Source organism: Phoca vitulina, unplaced genomic scaffold (genome assembly GCF_004348235.1).
Source record: "Phoca vitulina isolate PV1807 unplaced genomic scaffold, GSC_HSeal_1.0 scaffold22, whole genome shotgun sequence".
Lineage (NCBI taxonomy): Eukaryota > Metazoa > Chordata > Mammalia > Carnivora > Phocidae > Phoca > Phoca vitulina.
Window position 1 is genome coordinate 22,717,451 of NW_022589725.1, and position 26,430 is coordinate 22,743,880.

At 39.9% G+C, this 26,430-nt stretch overlaps 1 long non-coding RNA gene across 1 annotated transcript in view; it reads left to right on the forward strand.

The window, feature by feature from the left end:
* Positions 1-26,430, forward strand: part of LOC116641518 — a 106,086-nt gene that overhangs the window by 16,545 nt on the left and 63,111 nt on the right. Inside the window, exon 2 of the long non-coding RNA XR_004301195.1 lies at positions 23,226-23,298. This is a non-coding gene — a long non-coding RNA (uncharacterized LOC116641518). The remainder of the gene's footprint in view (positions 1-23,225; positions 23,299-26,430) is intronic.

Sequence of the window (26,430 nt, forward strand, 5' to 3'; positions counted from 1 at the left end):
AAAAGAACAAATTCTAGGAGGAGCAAGATGGTGGAGGAATAGGAGACCTAAATTTCCTCTGGTCCTAGGAATTCAGCTGGATAGGGATCAAACCATTCTTTTTTTTTTTTTTTAATTTTTTATTGTTATGTTAATCCCCATACATTACATCATTAGTTTTAGATATAGTGTTCCATGATTCATTGTTTGTGCATAACACCCAGTGCTCCATGCAGAACGTGCCCTCCTCAATACCCATCACCAGGCTAACCCATCCTCCCAACCCCCTCCCCTCTAGAACCCTCAGTTTGTTTTTCAGAGTCCATCGTCTCTCATGGTTCTTCTCCCCCTCCGATTTCCCCCCCTTCATTCTTCCCCTCCTGCTACATTCTTCTTCTTCTTCTTTTCTTTCTTAACATATATTGCATTATTTGTTTCAGAGGTACAGATCTGAGATTCAACAGTCTTGCACAATTCACAGTGCTTACCAGAACACATACCCTCCCCAGTGTCCATCACCCAGTCACCCCATCCCTCCCACCCCACCCCCCACTCCAGCAACCCTCAGTTTGTTTCCTGAGATTAAGAATTCCTCATATCAGTGAGGTCATATGATACATGTCTTTCTCTGTTTGACTTATTTCGTTCAGCATAATACCCTCCAGTTCCATCCACGTCATTGCAAATGGCAAGGGGATCAAACCATTCTGAACACCTACAAACTCAACAGGAGATCAAAGAAAAGAATAACAGCAACTCTCTGAACAGAAAAGCGACCACTTTCTGGAACGTAGGACATGCTTAGAAGTGAATCCCAGGTGATATTCAGGAAGATAGATGGTGGGGGAGGGGGCCTCCTTCAGCCGCTTCTGGCAAGTGATAGAGCAGCGGAGCACAAAATCGGAACTTTCAGAAGTCCGCTCCGCTGAGGACGTCGCTCCAGTGGCTAAGCCGGGGGGTGGAACCCTCACTGGGACAGTGTGGTCTCAGGACCCTCAGGGTCACAGAAAGACCGGGGGTGCCTGAGTGTAGCAGAGATCCCAGGTATCGGAGCGGGGAAGGCAGCTGCAGAGCCAGAGCCGAGGAGTGGGCTCTCAGCTCGGGGTTGCCATAAACCATGATCTGCAGCACAGTCGGGCCCCTGCTCCTCCAGCAGGGACCCAACAAGTGGCAGATCCGGGGAGACTCCCCTTCCTCCCCCAGGAGGAGTGGCATGGGAGCACACCGCAGGGATCTGCTGGGTTTGGAGACTCCACACGGGGTCAGGTGCCAGAGATAGAAACGCTCGGTCACAGGCCAGGTGAGCACGGAGTGAGGCCGGAGACCTGGGACACTGGAGTGATTGACTGCTTTTCTCCAGGGGATCACTGAGGAGTGGGGCCCTGAGTTCTCGGCTCCTCTGGAGTGGAGATTGGGAGACCGCGATTGCACTCTTGTCCTCCAAAGCTGCACCGAAAGCTTGCAGGGAACAAAAGCTCCTGAGAGCAAACCTGAGCAGATTACTTAGCCCAGATCGGCAAGGGTGGGGCAATTCCACCTCTGGCAAAGACATTTGGGAACATGGCAACAGGCCCCTCCCCCAGAAGATCAGCCAGAACAGCCAGCCAAGACCAAGTTTACCGATCAATGAGAGTGGCAGAACTCCAGTGCTAGGAGAATACTGCACATAGAATTCATGGCTTTTTTCCCCATGATTCTTTAGTCTTTCAAAGTTAATTTTTTCTTAACTTTTTAAAAAAATTTTTCTTTCTTCCTTTTCCAACCAACATCTTATCAATCCCTTTTTTTAAAAAACATTTTTATTTTTCATTTTTAGAGTCATATTCTATCCCTTCATAGTAATTAACCTTATTTTTGGAATATATATATAAGTTGTTCTCTCTTTAAAATTTTGGGATACAATTTCTTCTAACAGACCAAAATATACCTTAAATCTCTAGTGTATGGCTTTGTTCTAGTCTTCGGCCTGATCACATCCTCTCCCTTTTTTTTTTTCTAAATCCTCTTCTTTCTTTTTTCAACCAACTTCTTATCTTATCAATTCCTTTTATAAAATCTTTTATGATTTTCATCTTTACATTCATATTCCATGCCGTCAACGTATTAACCCTTATTTTTGTACATATATAAGTTTTTGTTTCTTTAAAATTTTGGGAGGCACTTTCTTCTAACAGACAAAAATAGGCCCAAAATCTAGTGTGTGGCACTGATCTATGCACCAGCCTGATCATATTTGATCATATTCTGTTTTTTGTTTGTTTTGTTTTGTTTTTATCTTTTTCTTTTCCTTTTCTTTTTCTTTTTCTTTTTTCTTTCTTTCCCTTTCTTTTCCCCTGGTTTCAGGTCTCTTCTGATTTGTTTAGTGTATATTTTTCTGGGGTCGTTGTAACCCTGTTACCATTTTGTTCTCTCATTCATCCATTCTCCTCTGGACAAAATGACAAGATGGAAAAAATCACCTCAAAAAAAAAAAGAACAAGAGGCAGTACTGACTGCCAGGGACCTAATCAATACGGACATTAGTAAGATGTTGGAACTAGAGTTCAGAATCATGGTTATAAAGATACTAGCTGGGCTTGAAAACATGGAAGATATTAGAGAAACCCTTTCTGGAGAAATAAAACAACTAAAATCTAACCAAGTTGAAATCAAAAAGGCTATTAATGAGGTGCAATAAAAAATGGAGGCTCTAACTGCTAGGATAAATGAGGTAGAAGAGAGAATCAGTGATATAGAAGACCAAATGATGGAAAATAAAGAAGCTGAGAAAAAGAGAGATAAACAACTACTGGATCACGAGGGCAGAATTCGAGAGATAAGTGATACCATAAGATGAAACAATATTAGGATAATTGGGATCCCAGAAGAAGAAGGAAGAGAGAGGGGGGCAGAAGGTATATTGGAGCAAATTATAGCAGAGAACTTCCTTAATTTGGGGAAGGAAACAGGCATCAAAATCCAGGAGGCACAGAGAACCCCCTCAAAATCAATAAAAATAGGTCAACACCCTGACATCTAATAGTAAAACTTATGAGTCTCAGAGACAAAGAGAAAATCCTGAAAGCAGCTCGGGAGAAGAGATCTGTAACCTACAATGGTAGAAACATTAGATTGGCAACAGACCTATCCACAGAGACCCGGCAGGCCAGAAAAGACTGGCATGATATCAAAATATGCAGCCAAGAATACTATATCCAGCTAGGCTGTCATTGAAAATAGAAGGAGAGATAAAAAGCTTCCAGGACAAACAAAAACTAAAGGAATTTGCAAACACAAAACCAGCCCTACAAGCAATATTGAAAGGGGTCCTCTAAGCAAAGAGAGAGCCTAAAAGTAACATAGACCAGAAAGGAACACAGACAATATACAGTAACAGTCACCTTATAGGCAATACAGTGGCACTAAATTCATAGCTTTCAATAGTTACCCTGAGTGTAAATGGGCTAAATGCCCCAATCAAAAGATACAGGCTATCATATTGGATAAAAAAACAAGACCCATCGATATGCTGTCTGCAAGAGACTCATTTTAGACCCAAGGACACCTCCAGATTGAAAGTGAGGGGGTGGAAAACCATTTATCATGCTAATGGACACCAAAAGAAAGCTGGGGTGGCAATCCTTATATCAGACAAATTAGATTTTATACCAAAGACTCTAATAAGAGATGAAGAAGGACACTCTATCCTACTTAAAGGGTCTATCCAACAAGATCTAACAATTGTAAATATCTATGCCTCTAACATAGGAGTAGCCAATTATATCAGCCAATTAATAACAAAAGCAAAGAAACACATCAACAACAATACAGTAATAGTGGGGCACTTTAACACCCCCCCCCTCACTGAAATGCACAGATCATCTAAGCAAAAGATCAACAAGGAAATAAAGACTTTAAATGACACACTGGACCAAATGGACTTCACAGATATATTCAGAACATTCCATCCCAAAGCAACAGAAGAAACATTCTTCTCTAGTGCCCATGGAACATTCTCCAGAATAGATCGCATCCTAGTCACAAATCAGGTCTCAACTGGTACCAAAAGATTGGGATCATTCCCTGCATATTTTTGGGCCACAATGCTTTGAAACTAGAACTCAATCACAAGAGATTGTTGGAAAGAACTCAAATACATGGAGGCTAAAGAGCATCCTACTAAAGAATGAATGGGTCAACCAGAAATTAAAGAAGAATTTAAAAAGTTCATGGAAACCAATGAAAATGAAAACACAACTATTCAAAATCTTTGGGATGCAGCAAAGGCAGTCTTAAGAGGAAAGTATATAGCAATACAAGCCTTTCTCAAGAAACAAGAAAGGTCTCAAATACACAACCTAACCCTACACCTAAAGGAGCTGGAGAAAGAACAGCAAATAAAGCCTAAACCCAGCAGGAGAAGAGAAATAATAAAGATCAGAGCAGAAATCAATGAAATAGAAACCAAAAGAACAGCAGAACAGATCAACGAAACTAGAAGCTGGTTCTTTGAAAGAATTAACAAGATTGATAAACCCCTGGCCAGACTTATCAAAAAGAAAAGAGAAATGACCCAAATAAATAAAATCATGAATGAAAGAGGAGAGATCACAACCAACACCAAAGAAATACAAACAATTATAAGAACATATTATGGGCAACTCTATGCCAGCAAATTAGATAATCTGGAAGAAATGGATGCATTCCTAGACATGTATCAACTACCAAAACTGAACTAGGAAGAAAGAGAATACCTGAACAGACCCATAACCACTAAGGAAATTGAAGCAGTAATCAAAAATCTCCCAAAAACAAGAGCCCAGGGCCAGATGGCTTCCCAGGGGAATTCTACCAAACATTTCAAGAAGAATTAATACTTATTCTTCTGAAACTGTTCCAAAAAATAGAAATGGAAGGAAAACTACCAAACTCATTTTATGAGGCCACCATTACCTTGATCCCAAAATCAGACAAAGATCCCATCAAAAAGGAGAATTACAGACCAATATCCTTGTTGAACATGGATGCAAAAATTCTCACCAAAATACTGGCCAATAGGATCCAACAGTACATTAAAAGGATTATTCACCACGACCAAGTGGGATTTATCCCTGGGCTGCAAGGTTGGTTCAACATCCGCAAATCAATCAATGTGATATAATATATTAATAAAAGAAAGAACAAGAACTGTATGATCCTCTCAATAGATGCAGAAAAAGCATCTGACAAAGTACAGCATCCTTTCTTGATCAAAATTCTTCAGAGTATAGGGATAGAGGGTATGTACCTCAATATCACAAAAGCCATCTATGAAAAACTCCCAGCGAATATCATTCTCAATGGGGAAAAACTGAGAGCTTTCCTCCTAAGGTCAGGAACACGACAGGGATGTCCACTATCACCACTGCTATTCAACATAGTACTAGAAGTCCTAGCCTCAGCAATCAGACAACAAAAAGAAATAAAAGGCATCCGAGTCAGCAAAGAAGAAGTCAAACTGTCACTCTTTGCAGATGATATGATACTTTATGTGGAAAACCCAAAAGACTCCACCCCAAAACTGCTAGAACTCATACAGGAATTCAGTAAAGTGGCAGGATAGAAAATCAATGCACAGAAATCAGTGGCATTCCTATACACCAACAACAAGACAGAAGAAAGAGAAATTAAGGAGTCAATCCCATTTACAATTGCACCCAAAACCATAAGATACCTAGGAATAAATCTAACCAAAGAGGCAAAGAATCTGTCCTCAGAAAACTATAAAGTACTCATGAAAGAAGTTGAGGAAGACACAAAGAAATGGAAAAACGTTCCATGCTCATGGATTGGAAGAACAAATATTGTGAAGATGTCAATGCTACCTAAAACAATCTACACAGTCAATGCCATCCCTATCAAAATACCATCCACTTTTTTAAAGAAATGGAACAAGTAATCCTAAAATTTGTATGGAATCAGAAAAGACCCCAAATAGCCATAGGAATGTTGAAAACAAAAAGCGAAGCTGGTGGCATCACAATTCCGGACTTCAAACTCTATTACACAGCTGTAATCATCAAGACAGTATGGTACTGGCACAAAAACAGACACATAGATCAATGGAACAGAATAGAGAGCCCAGAAATGGACCCTCAACTCTATGGTCAACTCATTTTTGACAAAGCAGGAAAGAATGTCCAATGGAAAAAAGACAGTCTCTTCAACAAATGGTGTTGGGAAAATTGGACAGCCATATGCAGAAGAATGAAACTGGACCATATCCTTACACCACACACAAAAATAGACTCAAAATGGTTGAAATACCTCAATGTAAGACAGGAGTCTATCAGAATCCTAAAGGAGAACACAGGCAGCAACCTCTTCGACCTCAGCCGCAGCAATTCTTCCTAGACCCATCACCAAAGGCAAGGGAAGTAAGGACAAAAATGAACTATTGGGACTTCATCAAGATAAAAAGCTTTTGCACAGCAAAAGAAACAGTCAACAAAACCAAAAGACAACTGACAGAATGGGAGAAGATATTTACAAACGACATATCCGATAAAAGGCTAGTTTCCAAAATCTATAAAGAACTTATCAAACTCAACACCCAAAGAACAAATGATCCAATCAAGAAATGGGCAGAAGACATGAACACACATTTTTCCAAAGAAGACATCCAAATGGCCAACAGACACATGAAAAAGTGCTCCACATCACTCGGCATCAGGGAAATCCAGATCAAAACCTCAATGAGGTACCACGTCACACCAGTCAGAATGGCTAAAATTAATAAGTCAGGAAACGACAGATGTTGGCGAGGATGTGGAGAAAGGGGATCCCTCCTACACTGTTGGTGGAAATGCAAGCTGGTGCAGCCACTCTGGAAAACAGTATGGAGGTTCCTCAAAAAGTTGAAAATAGAGGTACCGTACAATCCAGCAATTGCGCTACTGGGTATTTACCCCAATGATACAAATGTAGGAATCCGAAGGGGTACATGCACCCCGATGTTTATAGCAGCAATGTCCACAATAGCCAAACTATGGAAAGAGCCAAGATGTCCATCAACAGATGAGTGGGTAAAGAAGATGTGGTATATATATACAATGGACTATTACACAGCTATCAAAAGGAATGAAATCTTGCCATTTGTAACGGCGTGGATGGAACTGGAACATATCATGCTGAGAGAAATAAGTCAATCAGAGAAAGACATGTATCATATGATCTCCCTGATATGAGGAATTCTTAATCTCAGGAAACAAACTGAGGGTTGCTGGAGTAGTGGGGGGGTGGGAGGCATGGGGTGACTGGGTGATAGACACTGGCGAGGGTATGTGCTATGGTGAGCACTGTGAATTGTGTAAGACTGTTTAATCACAGACCTGTACCTCTGAAACAAATAATAAATTATATGTTAAAAAAAAAAGATAGTAGGAAGGGAAAAATGAAGGGGGGGACATTGGAGGGGGAGATGAACCATCAGGGACTATGGACTCTGAGAAACAAACTGAGGATTCTAGAGGGGAGAGGGGTGGGGGGATGGGTTTACCTGGTGATGGGTATTAAAGAGGGCACGTATTGAATGGAGCACTGGGTGTTATAGGCAAACAATGAATCATGGAACACTACATGAAAAACTAATGATGTAATGTATGGTGATTAACATAACAGAATAAAATTTAAAAAATAAATATATAAATAAAAAAATAAAAGAACAAATTCTATACCTTTATGTTCTTTTATGGTGGAGGGACAGCAAGAGCCTGATGGAACACTAAAAAAAAAATCCTTTATTTTGGCCTGGGTCTCTAATCTTGCAATGCTGTTAAATAATGTCACTTTATATTTTTATTATTATCTATTACATTTTTCAGCGTCTGGGTTTAACTGCTTCTCTCACAGTGTCTCCTTGGCTGTCACCTTGGTCCACCAGTGTTGGGAAAACTTAGGGGCCATGATAAAATCCATTGGTAAAATTTTGGCCATGGATTATTTATTTATTTATTTTTATTTATTTATTTTGGCTAAAATAACAGAAATGTTTTCCTCCTTGCAGGAATTAGTGTCTCATTCACATTCTCCTGAATAAAGGACAGATGGTAAAGATTTAGCTTTATGCCGCAGTTAGCTATTGTTTCATAGCAAACTCCTCCACACTCTGTGGCCTAAAATAGGAACACTTACTGCTCTTGGATCAGCTAGACAGTTCTTCTCTTGGCCGGGCTTACTATGCATCTCTGGCCAGCGGTGGGCAAGGTAGGCAGCTCTGTTTCTCTAGGTTGTCTATAGGCTGGTCCAAGGTCACCTTGAGTGGGATGGTCGGGATCTTTTCCATGCTGTCTCTCATCTTCCAGCAGACTCATCTGGGCTTGTTCACAGGGTGATGACAAGGATCTAAGAGAGAGAAGCATGCAAAGCTTCTTGAGGCCCAGACTTGGAGCTGGCACACTGACACTTCTACTGCAAAGTTACAAGCAAGTCATGAGTCCAGGTCAGACTCAATAGGTAGAAAGAGAGACTTCCTCTTAGTGGAGGAGCTATAGAGTCACACTATTGAGACTGTGGATGTAGGGAGGCCGTTACGTGGAGTCATCCATGCAACCAATCTCCTACATCTTAATTGGGAAGTAATCTTCAATAAGGTTAGTTATCTCTACCCCAGGTAAAGGAATCATGACCTGTGGCCAATTGCTAGGCCTGTATTTATCAATGTGTGATCTATAGGTTCTTTCTGTATCATATTCACTGTTAAACTTTAGGTGCTCTAAACCTATTGAATTAGCATCTCTGGGGCTGGGGCCGGGAAGTCCTTATGTTAATTGGTCCCCCAACCCCACCCCATAACTCTTAATCTCAGGTTTGAGAATCTCTGCATTAGATTCTCCTACTCAATACAATCAGTGAAAGATGCAGACTGAAGTAAGAGAGTATTTTTTCTGATACAGAAAACTGATTCAGAAATGAATTACAAAAAATATAGTTGGACTTTTCCACTGAATTGCCTTAAACAGACTCTGAGCTTTTCCCAAATTATGATAAATATAATATGTCACAGTTAAATCAAATTAATCGATAAACTCATACTGACAAAGTTAGATAGAATTAGTTTGACTGATGGCTTTTGTTCTTTTGATTTTGTGCCTGCAAAGGGCCCCTAAAAACTGATGCATCTCAAAATTGGGCCATTTTCCTTTCCTCAGCAACAGTGTCCAAGGCAACATTCCTATGGTTTCTTTCATAGAAAGAGTGAGAAAACTACCATTAGGTCATCCCTTCAAGAAGCCTGTGATGTAGCAAAGATGAAAAATGCATAGGGGTGCCTGGGTAGCTCATTTGGTTAAGTGTCGGACTTTTGGTTTTGGTTTAGGTCCTGATCTCAGGGTCATGTGATTGAGCCCCACATGGGGCTCCACTCAGCATGGAGTCTGCTGGAAATTCTCTCTCCCTCTCCCTCCCCTTCTTCCCCCAACATGCTTGTGTGCATGCTCACTCTCTAAATAAATAAATAAATAAATAAATAAATAAATAAATAAATAAATAAAATCTTAAGGAAAAATGCATAAATTTTTACTTGGCAAGAAAAGAACAGGTTATAGGTTTCATCCAATGTCTTCTAGCAGGCAAGAAGGGAAGGAAAAAAGAAGTCCTTACATTTTCAAAATCCATATCTTTCTCTTCAATTCAGAAGCATTCAGTAGAGTCATCCAGGTGTCCCTCAGGTAGACAAACTGTGTGTGTGTGTGTGTGTGTGTGAAAGAGAGAGAGAGAGAAATGGAGAGAGGGAGAGGAGGAGAGTAGTTCTATCAGTTCACTAGAAGCTTCTTTTGAGCCATTGACTGAAAATTTAAGACATTCTGGAAGATTCTTTTTGGAGTCAAAAGATACTTTAATGACAACTTGAAGGTAATAAATCTGAAAGAAGTAAAAAGCACTTCAAAAAAGGCTAATACTCCACTTAAACTAGTCTTCTCGGTTCCAGTCTTTACTGGTACTAATTTAGCTTGCACAGAGAATCAGATTAATCATCTGAAAGCTTGAAAGCCCTTAATAGCACCCATTACCTCACTGAGTTGTCAAATTCAAATGCATCAAGGGCAGAGAAAAGAAGAGTAAGTGGATGAAGCTGGATGGTTGTGAGTAATAAGGGGTGGTGGGGTCTGAGGGAAACTGGAAAAATATGTGTCCCATTGAGAAATACTCAAACTCAGATGTTTTTAAAATAATGGACCTGACCAATAGAACACATTTGGGCTCAATTCTGGCCTTAGACCATCTGTGTGCCTCTGTGGGCTGGCTCAAGTCCAAACTTATTAATCTGGCATTTCAGATTCTCTATGGCTTAACACAGTGCTGTGAAAAGAGTAAGACTCCTCACATTCACTTTTAATGCAGCAAGATATAGAGGAAAGATGATTGGGCTTTGGAAGTCTTGGGATTAAATTCTTATTCAACCACTCATGTGGTGTCCCTACAGCCTCAGATGACTCATCTCCTCCTCTCTAAGCCATGTTTGTTTTTCGTATGTACAACATCAGTAGTAATGCCTGTCTTGCCTTGTTCATTTATTTCCCAGGAAAAGAAAATGATATCATTCAGAGCTGTATAACCAATATGGCAGCCACTGGCGCCGTGGGGCTATTGAGTACTTGGCACGAGGCTAGTGCAACAGAAGAACTGAATTTTTTTAGTTGTATTTAATTTTAATTAATTTAAATGTAAGCATAAATCCTGTTTGATTTAGTTCTTGGTAAACTCTTAAGAATGGTTGGAATAACTTGAATTTGTCAATCTACGTTTTTTAGCTGTAAACTTTTATGAAATCTAAACACATAAAATATTTCTGATGAAAATTTAGCATCTGAATTGAGATTTCTGCAAATGTAAAATACGCACTGGATTTTGAAAACTTGGTATGAAAAAAGAATGTAAAACATCTTGTTAATAACTTTTGATATTGACTACATGTTAAATAATATTTTGGAGATATTGGTTAAATTAAGTGTATTGTTAAATTAATGTCACTGATTTCTCTTTACATTTTAAACAAAGATGGTACTGGCTATTTTAAAATTGTATATGTGGCTCATGTTTTTCTATGGGGCACTGCTGATCTATCTGATTAAAGCTTTCAATAAACTATGATTTTTTTTTATCAGCAATAAATACCATACAAGTAGGTTGGAATATTTGTGAGGATAGGGATTATATCTGTCTTGTTCTCCATCATATATCTAGGACCTGGCCTTGTTCCTGGAACAAAGTAGGGGCTTGATAAAGATTCTTTAAACAAATAAATATTTAAATAAGTTTAAATACATATTAATTGAACATTTATTCAAATAGTGTCTTTGTTGCTTTGCCTATAAGATGAGGGAGCTGTAAAATGCTATCTACGTTGCTTCCAGCTCTGAAGTACAGTAAGACCTGCCATGATAGGATGCCATACAACACAGTGCAATATGCTTTCACTCTGTGAAGATGGACAGTGTTTTTCACCTGGCTGGCCTACGGGGATTTTGATATAGTATCTTTACACACTATAGATCAATACAAGAAAGACGAGCAAATCTCCGTTAGATGATAAGCTGTAACTCCTATCGCCAGATTCTAGTTAGTCAGGAGGAAAGTAGGACTGGTCATATCAGCATCTGTATGTTGGCCTTGGTCACTTTATCTTCATTATTTTTTATTTTCAGTCAAACCCCTGTTTACTAGATAATTCTCACTTCAGTAGGCCTACAGATTGGAGAGTTGTTTTAAGCACGTGAATATTCCACACCTTGAAGTGAGAATTTGCCCCTTGGGAAGTAGCATGCTTTCTTGGAGAATGAATTGTCACCTCACATTTGCCATCTGTGCTCAAGGAAATATGTTTATTTTTAGTGAACAAGGTAAACCCTAGAGGGGATAAGTTAAAGATTCCCCTAACCAGTAGGTTCCACTTTGTTTCATTTCATGTGATCATATAGTATTCTCTTGATAATGAACATATCAGGTTTCTGAGGTCCCTGGAGCTCTTCTTAAAAGGAAAAGTGTGTATGGGTGTAAATTTTATACATAATGTATGCATATGTGTTTCTGTTTCCATGGGAAATGTTATGACTTATTTGCCCTACATAAAATTTAACATTTTAACTCTCACTCCATGGAACTGAAGGTGAGGACTTTACTGTGAAGTGAATTTCTTCGGAAATGAATGGCAACTTGTCATTTTCCTCTGCTTCTTACTGATGGAAGTTGTGAGGATTCCAGTGTTTTCCCCTGAGAGATTATCTTCCGTTGGCTGCCATCCTAAGTTTTGAGATGTTTATTCTAGAGGCAATTTAAACAAAAGGGAGGAAATGCCCTGGACTAGTGACTGCGTGTAATCATAATGAAAAATGCTTGATATTGAATCAAAGGAGTAGAAGATGGTGTCATGATTTCAGACTCAGACTCTCTCACTTCTGGGGATGGGAATCCTTTGGAGAAACTAGGATAAAAGAAAAGCATGTTGTGGCAAACCTGGCCCATTTGTAGCGTATATATTTTCCTCTTTTCATTTTTATGACATCATGACCCTGTGGATGAAGAAGGTTGGTAAGTAGTGTGCTAATGCAATCTAAGGGTTTTGTGTTTTTTTTTCCTACCTTGTGATGGTGTTTAGTGAATTAAGTTTCTGTTTTGTACTTAAATAAAAAAGAAAGCACATGACCACTAGAATAAAAATGGATTCAGGCAGCAATCATCAATAGGTACCAAATCTAGAGGTGGAAGCTCAACGAAGAGCAGGATACTTACATAATTGCAAGGCATCTAAAAGTACAGAAGGGAAATAGTTAACTGTGCAGTGAAGACATGGAACAGCATCTTAGCCAAGTGACAGAAATTAATATCACCACAAACAGGCAAATGAATATCATGGGTTCTGAGATGAGATACTTTTGGAAGAACACATCGTTATGTAGTCTTGCAGCCCCTAATGCAACCCAGGAACCTAATCACGAGGAAATATCAGAGAAACCCAAATTGAGGCTAGTCTATAAAATAAATGAAAAGCTGGGGGATTGCTTCCAGGTTCAAGGAGACTATAGAGACATGACAACTGAGTGTAACTTGTGATCCTGAACTAGATCCTTTATCTGAACCATAATTGTTATAAAGTTCATTGTGGGGGCACATGATGAAATGTATATATGGACTATAGATTAGATAACAAAGTATTACATCAATGTTAAATTTATTGAATTTGAGAACTGTACGGTGATTATGTAAGAGACTCTTCTTAGGAAATAGACATTGAGGTACAGAGTGCAGAGTAAGACATCAAATGTACAGCCTACTGTCACATGGTTCAGAAATACACAGAGTGTGGGCTGGTATTAAACAACATGGAAAAATATTAAAATGTGCTGGTATAAAGGGCATTTCAGATTTGCAACTTTTCTCTAAACTTGAAATCATTTCAAAATAAAAAGTTTTGAAAACTAGAAGCCAGCCTCCCTACCACACACACAACCTCCCTACCACATGCAGATATAGATGAGCCTATTGATGGAAAGCCTTCATGGGAGAAGAATTTAGAATACAAGCAGTTGGAATAGTAGGAGAAGAATATGAGGATGAGCCATGAAAGCACCTTCTCATAAATATTGTTGGAAGCAGTTCTTTTACGATGACAGAACCCAGGAGTTCGTGTCCATCAGGATAGTTCCATTGAAGAAATTTCAGATGGCTGCAAAGCTCCTAGCATCCAGGGTGTAGGGTGATGAAGCCCTGGGTTGAGGGTTGATTTATTGGCTGGCTTAACCTGTTTGTTACCAGGAACTTGCGGAGCAGACGCCTGGGTAGAGCTTGTGTGCCCTGCACCATTCCTCCAGAGAGACAGCGTGAGATTAAACCTGGCGAGGGGCACATTCATTGTACTTTAAGTGTTGCATTCCCAAGGGCAGTGGCTTGCCATACGTCTTCTCTAGTGGACTGGCATAACTGCAGCGGGTGAGCCCCACAGTTTCCTTTGAAGCATGTGGAGGGAAAGTTGGTTCTTTGTGCAAGCTCTCTCTTCTACTCACAAGATTTCAAGTGTGCAAGCTTGCTTTTTCTGCAGACTTGAGGCTGAAGCAATGCACCCATGTACCCTGTGCACAGAGCCTTCTAGGAAGGGTAGCGCTTGCTAACCAGCCCATTAGAGTGAGAGAGAATGAAGCCGTTGTTTAACCAGTCTAGAGAAAAATCTCAGCGGGATCTCCCTTAACAAACACCTGTAATCTGGTGTTATATCAACACACAGTTAACTCTTTATACAGACCTTTGCAGTACTCTAGGAAGCACCCTGTGGGGTTACATAGGAAGGAAAATCCAGCCTTTTATTACTTAATCACATCACTCAATGTTAGAGGTTTTCATTATCTCATAAAATGCTTTCCAGGGGTAGGGAAAGGTGGTTTGGAAGAAATTTTATTGACTTGCCTTGTTTGCAATTTTGTGAGCTTTCAGACAAAAATACTTCTTCCTCTATTTATTTGTTGTTTTTAAAGAACATGACTTTTGCTCAGGATTGGTTCATTTTATTATGTCCTCGTGGTGACATGTTTTAAGAATTATTTTCCTTAAGTGTAAATGGCATACAGCACTGTAAGTAATCAATGTGTATTTGATTATAGCAATAATCGTTTCAGAGTGTCATGGATCAAAATCATGGCATATGATGGAGCCAGTTTTGGATCCAGCAAGCTTTCAGAGCTATTTGCTTTAAAAAGAGAATGAGGTCCTAAGACTAAGGTTTCTAGTTTTCAAAGTGCTGTGCACAATTTCATCCTCATGATCTCTTATCAACTCTGAAAGGCGACACTTTTGTTGTCTTTGCTTGGTAACCATTTACAAAGTTTCCATTTTTACTTCAGTGGATAGCATTGTGGTTGTTTTTTTTTTTTTCCACATGATATGAATTATTTTATAGGGGGCTCTCCATTCAAGTTGGGGATCACAAAGCTTTCTTCTTTTTCATTTAGTACCAAGAGAAGTAAAAGAACAAAAGAAAAGGATTTTAAAAAAAGAACAGTTAAGAGAATAGACTAGTGACACACCTAGGCACAGCCTGGTGCTTTCCAACAGGGGGTTCATTTTCCACATACATGACTTATTTGGCAGAGTAATATGGGCCCAAGTTTTTGGATTTAAATTGTCTTTAAAAATTCCATGGCTTAGGTGTGGGATTTTTAAGGTGTAATTGTGGTGGAGTCAAAAGCTGTTTGGAAGCCCAGCAATTAGGCAGATTACTGAAATCTCTTCCCAAACAGAGGGTTGCTGATGTCTCTTTGGGAAGTGGCTGCCTAGAGAGGAAGCAGGAGTTTGCATTTCAGGGCAGGGTAAACTGGGGCAACTATCTTGAGTTCTTGAGATAGGACTACGCTTCAGCTGGTTTTCTTGCCTGGATTGTGACTTTCTTATGAGAGAAGGAAAAAAGATGTCTTGGGCTATTGGTCTTCTTTAGCTGGTGTGATATTTTGAGATGCGTGTGTGTGCATGCATACTTTGAATTAGAAAATTTCTAATTTTTTTTCACTGAGAGTCTGGTTGCCATGCATGTCTCTAGTGTGGCAGGAACAAGTCTCAACTGAGAGAGTGACAAGTGACAGTAGGCTCTCTCTTTGTGGGCCTTAGCATGGGATCATTTTCTTCTCAGTCACTGCTCATAGCACTGACAGAAAAGGAGATAATTTTCCTTTTCTTTCTCCTTCACATTCTGGCATTTGGACAACTTTCCCTTGGGACCAAAAGCATTAAGCCTGACCCTGCATTTCCTCAATGTGGCAGATTGACTTTGGTTAAAGAATCCAGTGAAACTCCCCAGTGAACACAAGGTCCACTGACTCTCTTCCTGAAACGCTGACATTCTACATGGCTATTCTGGACGCGGTCCCCCCCCCCCACCACCAATTCTTTTAATTGCACGGAGCTCTGGCTCTATTTTAAACTGTGTCCAGCCATTTACCATATTAAGGAAAAAGCAGGTATTTATCCCATCCCATGAGGTGCTGATTGGTTGTAAAATGCCCTTGTAAAATCCATTCTTGCTGTTAACCTCATTTGTAAGAAGGAAAAGTATTTGGAATTTGCCAAAATTGCTGAACTCAGTATAGATCAGACACTTCTATGGCCTCGTGTTTGTTGAATTATTAGAAAACCCTGAGCCTGTAAGGACCCCAGGAAGTCTTCTGGTATGTTCTTCTGGCTCCGGGTGAATCGGCCCCTTGAAATGGTCTTGCACGTTCCTGGGCTTTTCCTGTCTCAACATCTCCTTGGAGGGAGATTACAAGATTTCTCTTTGTAACCTAACATGATACGTGTCAACTTATTCACCAAGAATTCGTCCTAAGAGCTAAGCTGACATCTTTCTGGAATAAGTTGAAGCCAATTTTTGGTTCTTTTCTCCTTGGGGATAGAGAACTGTGATGGAGGAACTGTCTGTATATCATTCAACCACCCTGAGGAGCCAATCTCAGTTCCTTTAGCCTCTGCTCTTTCCTAAATCCGTAGTCGCTTTACTTTTTGTCCTAAGTAATATATTTTTTCAGTATCTGTGACTCGTTTTGTTTTTATATACAAAATTGTGTGCTGCTCGGGTTTCCACTGTTCCCTTCTTTATCCACGTGACAGCCGTGCCAAGAACATACACATTTTCCTGTGGCAGCATAGCCCTGGTGACAGAGATGGCCAGGAGAAACAGACTAAGAACACAGAGAAAGGATCAGCATATTAAGCTGTGTGCAACATAGATCAGACTAAAAAGTAAGTAGTCAATAAACAAATTCTGCATAAATAAAATTTCACTCATAGGTCATTTTCCTGGGCACCGACAGCAACTTTATTAATAGTAAATGATGCTCTTATGGGCATGTTTTGAAATGTAGATGCCATCCTTTTTCTTTTATGTCCTGAGAATAACAGAATCCATTATATTGGAGATTTTTTACATTAATTAAACCACTGTCTCGGGGTAGAGAATTCACAATTTGGTTGATCTCCCAATGACTGGCATTACCTAGGAGCTATTGTGTTCCCCAAAGTAACACTGATAAGAAGAGACTACTCCCAGAATGCCATGGGCTTTTTCAGTTAAAACTAGGATGGGTGTAACTTCTTTACTTCCTGAAGCTGTATCAGTTACAAATATGTGGAAACAGAGCAGATTAAGCTATTATGGAGTCATTTCTTCTGAATAATTCATATTATTTTTCCTGTGTAGAACTGTTCATTCTCCCCTTCCTCCCAGATATGAACTAAATATTGAAGGTTCATTACATTTCTAAATATCAGAATTCTAACCATGATATTAGGTTTGGGAGCAGGCTGAGTTTTGTGTCCCAATGAACAGGATGTAATAAAAACTCCATAAAGAGCTAACTCTTTGCCACATGCTTTGAACATTATGCAACACTTGAGGGAAAATAACTTACAGTCTTAGCTTAATTATGCATGGCTCTGAAGTAAATGAAGATCATCTCTCCAAATCATGTTTTAGGAAACATCGTCCTACTCTCAACACCCATTTTAAATCAATGAAATTTTAGGTTTCATCATCTCAGTGATAAGTTGCTTTTCTTCTGGAAGCTTTGCCAGCAAACTGACTCTGCATGGGTTGGTTTTCCATTGCCCTTGTTGAACACAGAGCTATCTTGCTCAGTAGGAAATGAGCACAGGACTCCCTATGGCCAAGGAGCTGATGTTGTTCAAGGCTTTCTGGTGCAGGGAACCCCTTTACTGTTTAAATGTGCCCAACTATTTGACTTGTCAGTCTCTTGTGTCAAGTAACTCATTCAGAATCCTGGGTAGTTCTCCTGTCATTTTCCTGGAAATGGCATAAGGTTTTGTGTGTTCTCATCCGTGTCAAATAAAAACTTGAATCTAGGCATAGAACAGATGGAATCCTATTTAAATGCCCACCACTTCATACTCATGTTCTCCCTTCCAGTGGATATCACAATCCCTAGCTTTTCATGGCAAAGTATTTATAACCCCAACCCTCTCTTCTTTCCTTTCTACCTCTTCTGCCCTTTGAAGGACAATCTGAGAGACTGATAGTTTTTCAGAGTGCCTTGCTACAGTCTGTGTGCCTCATTAGGTAGGGCTGGGAGGGCAGATTTTAATTATTCAAGTATTTGTTGGGTGTCTACTGGATGTTAACCACTGAGGTCAACTGAGGTTGAACTGTGCATTCCTCACCTCCAGAATGGCAGCAGTAGGGGATGAGCCGAAGCAATGGTGTTCTGATGTTGCTGGTGCACAAAAGTTATTAGAAATGGCTTCACAATGGCATGAGAATGGAGCATATGGAACCTGGCTAGTGGTGTCCCTTTGATACCAAATAAAGAGAGTGAACAAAATTGTGTCCTTCAATTAAGAGTGACAGTCATCCAAGGGAGCTCTTTCAAGTCTCTCTTTGAGCAGTTGTTCACCTGGTTGAACAGGCTTCTTAGTGTAGACAAAGTCAAACCATTCAAGAAGACAACGGGCTATTGCTGAGGTGGTGGGACAGATGGGATATAGGAACTCTTTTTACTTATTTTGCCTCAAAATGCTAAAGTCCTGTAAGAAGAAATAACCGCACTCATGGGGTATTTGCTATGTGGCAGGATTTATTTTCAGCCTTTTATATACATCTAATTTAAACTTCACAGAAACTTCTTAGGTGGGCACTATTATTATTTTTCAGGCAGGTAAATGGATACACAAGGAGCATGAGTACCTTGCCTAAATTCATGTAGTTAGCAAAAGATGAAGCCAGGCAGTCAGTTTCCAGAAGCTGAGAGCCTTTAACCAGAAAATAGGGTTCCTTTGGATCAGCTTTCCAATGCTGCAAACTGGGAGAAAGAAGCACACATCTTAAAAGTTAGTTTCAGAGAATTTCGGTCATTTTGTTTGTTTGTACATAGGAACCAGTCATATGGTATGGGGAAGGGCACATGGTCATATTTGGTGAACAAATATATTTCCTAGAAATTAGTTCAGAGTTTGGAAACTTTTCTGCCTATGAAGCTCCTGTAGGAGCTTCTAGAAAAGAGCTTTTCTCTTCTAGAAAAATTTATACTCTGGATTTTGCAAAGCAGAGCCCTGGAGCTCCCCTGGGAGAGTGGGAAGAAGTTTCCTCTAAAGCTGATTGAGTGAAAGCCCCAGCAAAGTGGCATTTTATAGAAGAGGCCCCATCAAAGCCAGTAAAGCTGAGCATAATTCCTTAAATGTATCTTTATATAAACAGGGAGGACTCAACAAGATTTTAAAATAACACAGTTGAGTAAGTGAAACAACTGAAGATATGCATCTCATTCAAATCGAATTCACCAACTGCAACAATATTATCTCATTAGGGAGATTTTATGTCACATGTTCAAAGCTGGCTTTAAGTGCTTAAGAGGTATCAAAATAATCAAAGTGTTTTCTTTGCTCTTAGGCATCTTGTGAAAGAATCATAAATGGTTGAGATGTTTATGTTGATCAGAAACCACAGTTGAGAAGTGAAAGGAAAGGGTGTTTCTGAGCATAAAGCTAGGAGGGAGGAGACTCTGTCCATTATTTTAGCTTCTGTCTTAGAACTGTTATGCTCTGTCTGCCCTGGATCCCTGACTCCAGGTTGCTGGAGGCTCTCTGGAGAGGAATATGTCTTTAATGTGAGAAGAATCAGAATTGAGAAAGGGATTCCCAAATTTGATTGACTATCATAATCACCTGGAATGCTTTTTTAAGGTACAGATTTCCAGGATCCTCCCCCTGGATGTTCTGACCCAGCAGGTCCAGATTGGAAATCAGGAACATGATTTTTTACAAATCTCTCTCGATGGGCATCTATGATCAACCCGGACTGGGAGCCACAATCTAGTGTATACATTTTACAAATGAGTAGACTGCGGCGTGGTTAAGATAATTAATGTACTCAATTCCTCTTCTAGAGATGGAGCTGAGACTGGAATTTCTTTCCTTTCTTCCTTCCTTCTCTAGATTCAGTGCTTTTTTCAAGTCTCTGAGTACATATGCATTGGACAGCTAGGGATGTGTGTGTGTGTGAGTGTGATATGCAGGCACATAGGGATGAGGACTTATCCCTTGAAGATATTAAATATCAGGCTATTAATAATAATACTATTATTTTGAAATGGAATCATATGAGTAAAAATCTTTGACGGTTGGAATTAAAATGTAAATTTTGTGAAAATAGAATTATTTAGTACACAATCTCCTAGGAGAAGTAAAAAGCACCACAAGGAAATAAGAGACACTTTCCAAAGAGTTATTCATTAAATATTAAACTTACTTTGTCTAAGGCTTCCAATTATGTGGAAGAACCATGCCTTATATCCTGGAAAAGACAGATGAGTAGTGAAGAATTGTCCTATTAACTGTATCTCCCTTCCCCAATCTATTGTCTTCCCAAAATCCCATTTGGATTTTGAGCTCCTGAGGTCAGGGACTATATCTTATTCCTACTTATATCCTGATAATAATAATTATTTATTGAGCACTTATTTCATTTGCAAAACAGTCCTATGACATAGGTACCATTATAACCCCATATCACACATGAGGAAATAGATAGGCAAACACCATCTGGTTTGTTTAGTGAGTACAGAGGAAGTACCCTCTCTGGCCTAGAGTAGACAAGGAAGGGATTCAGGATGAGATGGGACTTTAGTCAAGGCTTGGAGGATGGGTACACACCAGGTGAAGAATGGGCAGGGGAGGAATGATCTCTGGCTGAAGAAAGGTATGCCAACATGTTTGAGAAGGTGGGAAGGAATCAAGGTAGGCATGCTTGAGGGTCAAGTTCAGGATGGTTTCCTCAGAGCAGGCTTGGGCAGAGAGGCAGTGGGAACTGTGGTTGGAAAGGCAATTTGGGGTGGACCTATGGATGGCCTTGAAATCTAGATAAAGAAGCTTGGCTTTGGTTTTGTCCACATTGAGGAGCTCTCCAAAACTTTTGAGCAGGGGAACGACATGCTGGAAAAATGCTATTCTAGGACAATATGAGTGAGGGGAGGTCTGAGGCACCAGAGCTTCAAGTCCCTGTTCAAAGAAATAGGGACATTTGGAGGAAGCACCAGTTACAGAGGAGAGGAATAGATGAGTTCATCTTTGTTTTGATTGGGTTGGGATGCCCAAGCCACGTGGCCATCTCTAGCAGGCAGTTGGAGCTCTGGGGCTGGAAATAAAGGTATGGAATGTGGATTTTGAAGTTGGTAGTAAATAAATCTCTGAGTAGAAGAATGAGGAGCAGGAAGAACAGAGGGTCTGGGACCAAAACTTGTGTACCTGACATATTTGGGGATCAGGAAGATAAACCAGGGAAGCAAATAGTTAAGTGGAGTCTGGCATGGAATGAGCTTTTTCATTTCATTAAAAAATAACCCCATGTATATGAATAACTGTTTAATGTGTTCATCTCTTATGTGTGTGTTTATCCAGTGAGATTTTTTGTTCCCTAACTGCCTGCAAGACATTCTCACCAAACTATTTGCCCTCTGGAAATCTTGCCAGAACCTCAAACGTAATATTTCCCCAACTGAACTTGGCTTCTCATTTTCCAAACTTGTCTTGTGTTCTGTGTTCTTTATTTCTAGTGATGGCTTCCCATCTTCTAGACTCAAAACTCTTGACTTCCCTGTGTATTCCACTTGCTTCCAAGGCCCAGAATGTTGACCTCTTTGTGCTCCTTAAGTGTCCAGCCTCCTCTCCCACACCACTGTGCTTGACTTCAGGTCCCCAGGTCCTTTACCTGGGGATGTTTAACAACCTCTTAATTCATCCTTCCAAGTTTACACTCTCCTCCCTGTAATCCACCATACACACTGCTACCACCAGATTCATCTTTTGGCATCTGATCTTCTGACTCACCAGACCCTCTTAAAAACCTTGCACAGCTTCAATTTGCTGACAGCAGTGGTTTCATATGTGGTCCCCCAAATGAAATCTTATCCAGAAACTCCAGTATGTCAACTAGATAAAAGCAGGCTGTTCTGGTCACACAGGAGAGTATCCTGGATCATTGCCCATTCTGTCTTCACAACACCCAGAACTCAGCAGAAGAGAATCTGAATAAGTGCCAACTTCCTGAGCCTCATCGTCATGGCCCTTTGAAATTTCCTCTCAACTTTTTCCATCTTATTTCCCATTAGTGCCAACTATGTCTCCTACAGTTGAGTCTGAGGGAACTGTTATTTCCATACACTCCCATTCTGTGTCCTTTACTCATCTGAATAAAATTCTCTTCTGTTTAGAGTGCCTTCCCTTTGTCTCCATACGTCCAATTCCTATCTTCGAAGACCCACCTCAAAAGCTCCCTCAGTGGAGAGTTCCTCCCTGATCCATCCCCCTTACTTCTTTTTTTTAAAATTTTATTTTATTATGTTATATTAATCACCATACATTACATCATTAGTTTTTGATGTAGTGTTCCATGATTCATTGTTTGCGTATAACACCCACTGCTCCATTCAATACATACCCTCTTTAATACCCATCACCGGGTTGACCCATCCCCCCACCCCCCCCAGAACCCTCAGTTTGTTTCTCAGAGTCCATAGTCTCTCATGGTTCGTCTCCCCCTCCGATTCCTCCCCCTTCATTTTTCCCTTCCTACTATCTTCTTTTTTTTTTTTTTTAACATATAATTTATTATTTGTTTCAGAGGTACAGGTCTGTGATTCAACAGTCTTACACAATTCACAGCGTTCACCATAGCACATACCCTCTCCTATGTCTATCACCCCGCCACCCCATCCCTCCCACCCCCCACCATTCCAGCAACCCTCAGTTTGTTTCCTGAGATTAAGAATTCCTCATATCAATGAGATGATATGATACATGTCTTTCTCTGATTGACTTATGCTAAGCGAAATAAGTCATCCCCCTTATTTCTAAGTAATTTCTTTTCTCCTTAATCCATTATTGTCCATTATCTGGGTCTCTTTTAGGCACACATCACTTTGTTTTTTATTAGAATAACTTAGTGTCTGTTTTCTCTCTCCTTGTAGACTCCGAAGTCCTGAAATTGGGATAATAGATTGATTTGCCCCCTTATTCTTCCTTGGGGGCTGGGACACACCTTGAGCTTGTGATTTACAGTTATTTGCTGAATGAGTATCTGCTTTGTGAGCAACTTGAATGGAGGGAGGAAGGCTTCATCGTTATGCATTTCTCATGATGCACAGTGCAGTGCTGGACTTAGTGCAGACCTTGTATTGAATCTATAAAACTGGCAGGCATTTTGTTTTACTTTGGAACTATAATATATATTCTTATCTTTTCAGATACTTTTTGCAAGCCATGATGGGAAACCCCGTGGAGAGCCACAGAAGGACAGTTTGTTCATCCAGCATGGAGGTGAGGAGAACAGTATTAATGTTGCCATTTTGTTCATGGTACTCACAGGCTGAAAGAGGTAAGATGCCTTTCAGAGAATTAGGGGCAGAATCTTAAAATGCCTTTCTTTGTTATGCCTCTTCCATCCTAGGTCATCTTTCCAGTAAGTATTTCATGGCATGTTACCTTTGAGGTCATTTATTGCATGTCACTGTCTTTAGGGCAGACCTTCTGAAGAGGTCTGGAAAGAATCTAAACTAATGGTTTGGAACTTTTATAGTTATGCATCTCTAGCTAGGTGTATAAGTGGTTTGAGTTGAAAGAGCCTGGAGTTCTGTGGCAGTAAGCTTCTGGTAAGGGCAGTGGGAAGTCTGAAGGAATAAATTAAAGTACCAGATGCCCTTTATACTGCTCAACTTCTCAGCATGAGTCAGTCCCAACTTCCCAGCTTGGGTCACAAGTTTATCTTCTCTAAGGGCTGTGAAAGCAGCCACAGTGGCAGGGGATGATGGATGGAGTTGTTCTGAGAAAGGGTGTGCATGGAAGTTCTGTTGGGGTCTTGCAATTCCCCAGGAAGTTTCAAGAATTTCTTAAAGTCTAAATTCAATAAATGAAGAAAAAGGGGGGGTTCACACAATCCATTAGACTAAACTGTATACATTTCAGTACATATAGGAAAAGTTTGATTGTGAGAGTGAAATAATAAGAGGAAAGGTTTTTGTGACTGCTACTTCTGAAAATTAAAAAGAAAGTATTATAATTAATTATTTAATTTAAGTGTTTAATTAAATGCAAGTTACAGTTCCTCGTTTATATATCTTTCTTTTAATGGCTTAAATCTCTTAAAGCACACAGGCTTAGACATATGCCTGTTCTCAACTGTTCCTCATCTCTCTTTAAGTTGGAGTTGCCCTGAGTTTTCCATTGATAAGAAAACCAGGTGTTTTCAATAATAACTCATTATCTCTTGAAAATGAAAATAATGTGTATATTTCCTGAACGAATGATTGGACATTTTAGTGTCATTTCTTTGGTTACAATATTCATAGTAATCATATATTAAATGCTGGCCCATTCATAGACATTAATCATCTGAGAATGCTTAAAAAGACCCAGGAAATAAAATAACAATCTTGATTTGAGGTGGAATTCAAGGATCTCTTAACACATAGAAGTTATGCACTTTAGCTTCTTTTGGCTTTTGACTCGGTGAAGGTGAAGGTGCAATAGACTTCAGTCATCCCAAATTCGGGTTCACTGGACACCAGCCACCTCCACCATGCCGCCTAAGTTTGACCCCAACGAGATCAAAGTCATGTACCTGAGGTGCACCAGTGGGGAAGTCAGAGCCACTTCTGTTTTGGCCCCAAAGATCGGCCCCCTGAGTCTCTCTCCAAACAAGGTGGTGATGACATCACCAAGGCAGCCAGTGATTGGAAGGCTCTGAGGATTCCAGTGAAACCGACCACTCAGAACAGACAGGCCCAGATTGAAGTGGTACCTTCTGCCTTTGCCCTGATTATCAAAACCCTCAAGGAACTGCCAACAGACAGAAAGTAGCAGAAAGACATTAAGCACAGTGGAAATTTCACTTTTGATGAGATTGCCAACATTGACCAACAGTTGCGGCACCAGTCTTTAGCCGGAGAACTCTCTGGAACCATTAAAGAGATCCTGGGGACTGCCCAATCTGTAGGCTGCAATGTTGATGACCACCACCCTCATGACATCATAGATGACATCAATAATGGTACAGTGGAGTGCCCAGCCAGTTAAGAACTACAAAAGAAAATATTTCAATAAAGAATCATTTGACAACCAACAACAAACAAAAAAAAAAAGTGCTGCATTTCACATAGAATGAAATTACAGTATTTATCTTAAGCACTGAATATGCAATATAAAACAGGACTTAAGGACACTGTTTTAGAATTTTATTGCTTGGTTTAAATTCCAGCTTCTCCACTAATATAGCTATGTTAGCTTCTCTGTACCTGAATTTCTTCATCTGAAAATGGTAGTAAGTATAGAACTTGTCCATATCAGTCCTCTTTTACTACAATAATGGTGTGTAACAAATAGCTGTCCCCAAATCTCAGTGGCTTATAACCATAAATATCTTTTCTCCTCCAGGGGTTTGTAAATCAACTGTGCAACTCTGTTCTAGCTGACAGTTGGGTTCAGATTGCCTCCACAGGTGCCAGGCTGAAAGAGAAGTGGTTCTCTAAGTGGGATGTCAGGAACACAAGAGAATGAGCCAAACCATTTAGCAATTTCAGTCAGACCCTCTGCTTGCATACATTCACATTTCAGTTGTCAAACAAGTCATATGGCCAAGTTCAACACTGAGGGGGTGGATAATTATACTTTTCCCATGGAAAGAGGAAGGCAGAGTGAGTAGTTGTTGAACAATAATTCCTACCTCACTACCTTAGGGTTGTTGTGAGTGATGACTGATATAATATTGTATAGCTCTTAGCACATTTACTTGTTACACAGTAAAAGATCAATATGCGTTCTTTATTATTATTTCTTATAAAAATGGTGTCATAAATTTAAAGAGAGCAAAGAACAAAGGAACTTCTGGAAACTCACGTAGACCTTACTGAGATTCATGTTCCAACTTGCCCTGAGTCTCTCCTTTATTGCCCTACTTCTACTCCTGTTAGAACCTGAAAGACTGTTAGCAATATGAGAACAGAGAGAAGTTTCCATCTCTCTCTTCCTCATCTAGGCTTGTGGTTAGTTGACCACTGACTACTTCCATAATGGTCCAAAAGTGTCACAAAATCTATTTTCTTGGAGCCTATGATAGTGAGTTGTAAATCTTGGGAAGTGCATAACTTCTGTTAATTTCCTCCCTCCCCCCTATCCTTCCTTTCTTCCTTCCTTCCTCTTTCTATCTTTTATTTCTTTAACAAGAAAACAAAATAGAACATTCATTTGGTGAATGGATTGGATTTCAGTACCTACTATAACCACAAACTCTTATAGTGAATTTGTCTTTGGGTCTTGGAAGCAGATGTCGAGGCAGAGTTTGAGATGCAAGATGTTTATTAAGATTAACACCTGTGGGGGCACCTGGCTGGCTCAGTCAGTACAGCATGTGACTTCTGATGTTGGGGTCAAGAGTTTGAGCCCCATGTTGCATGT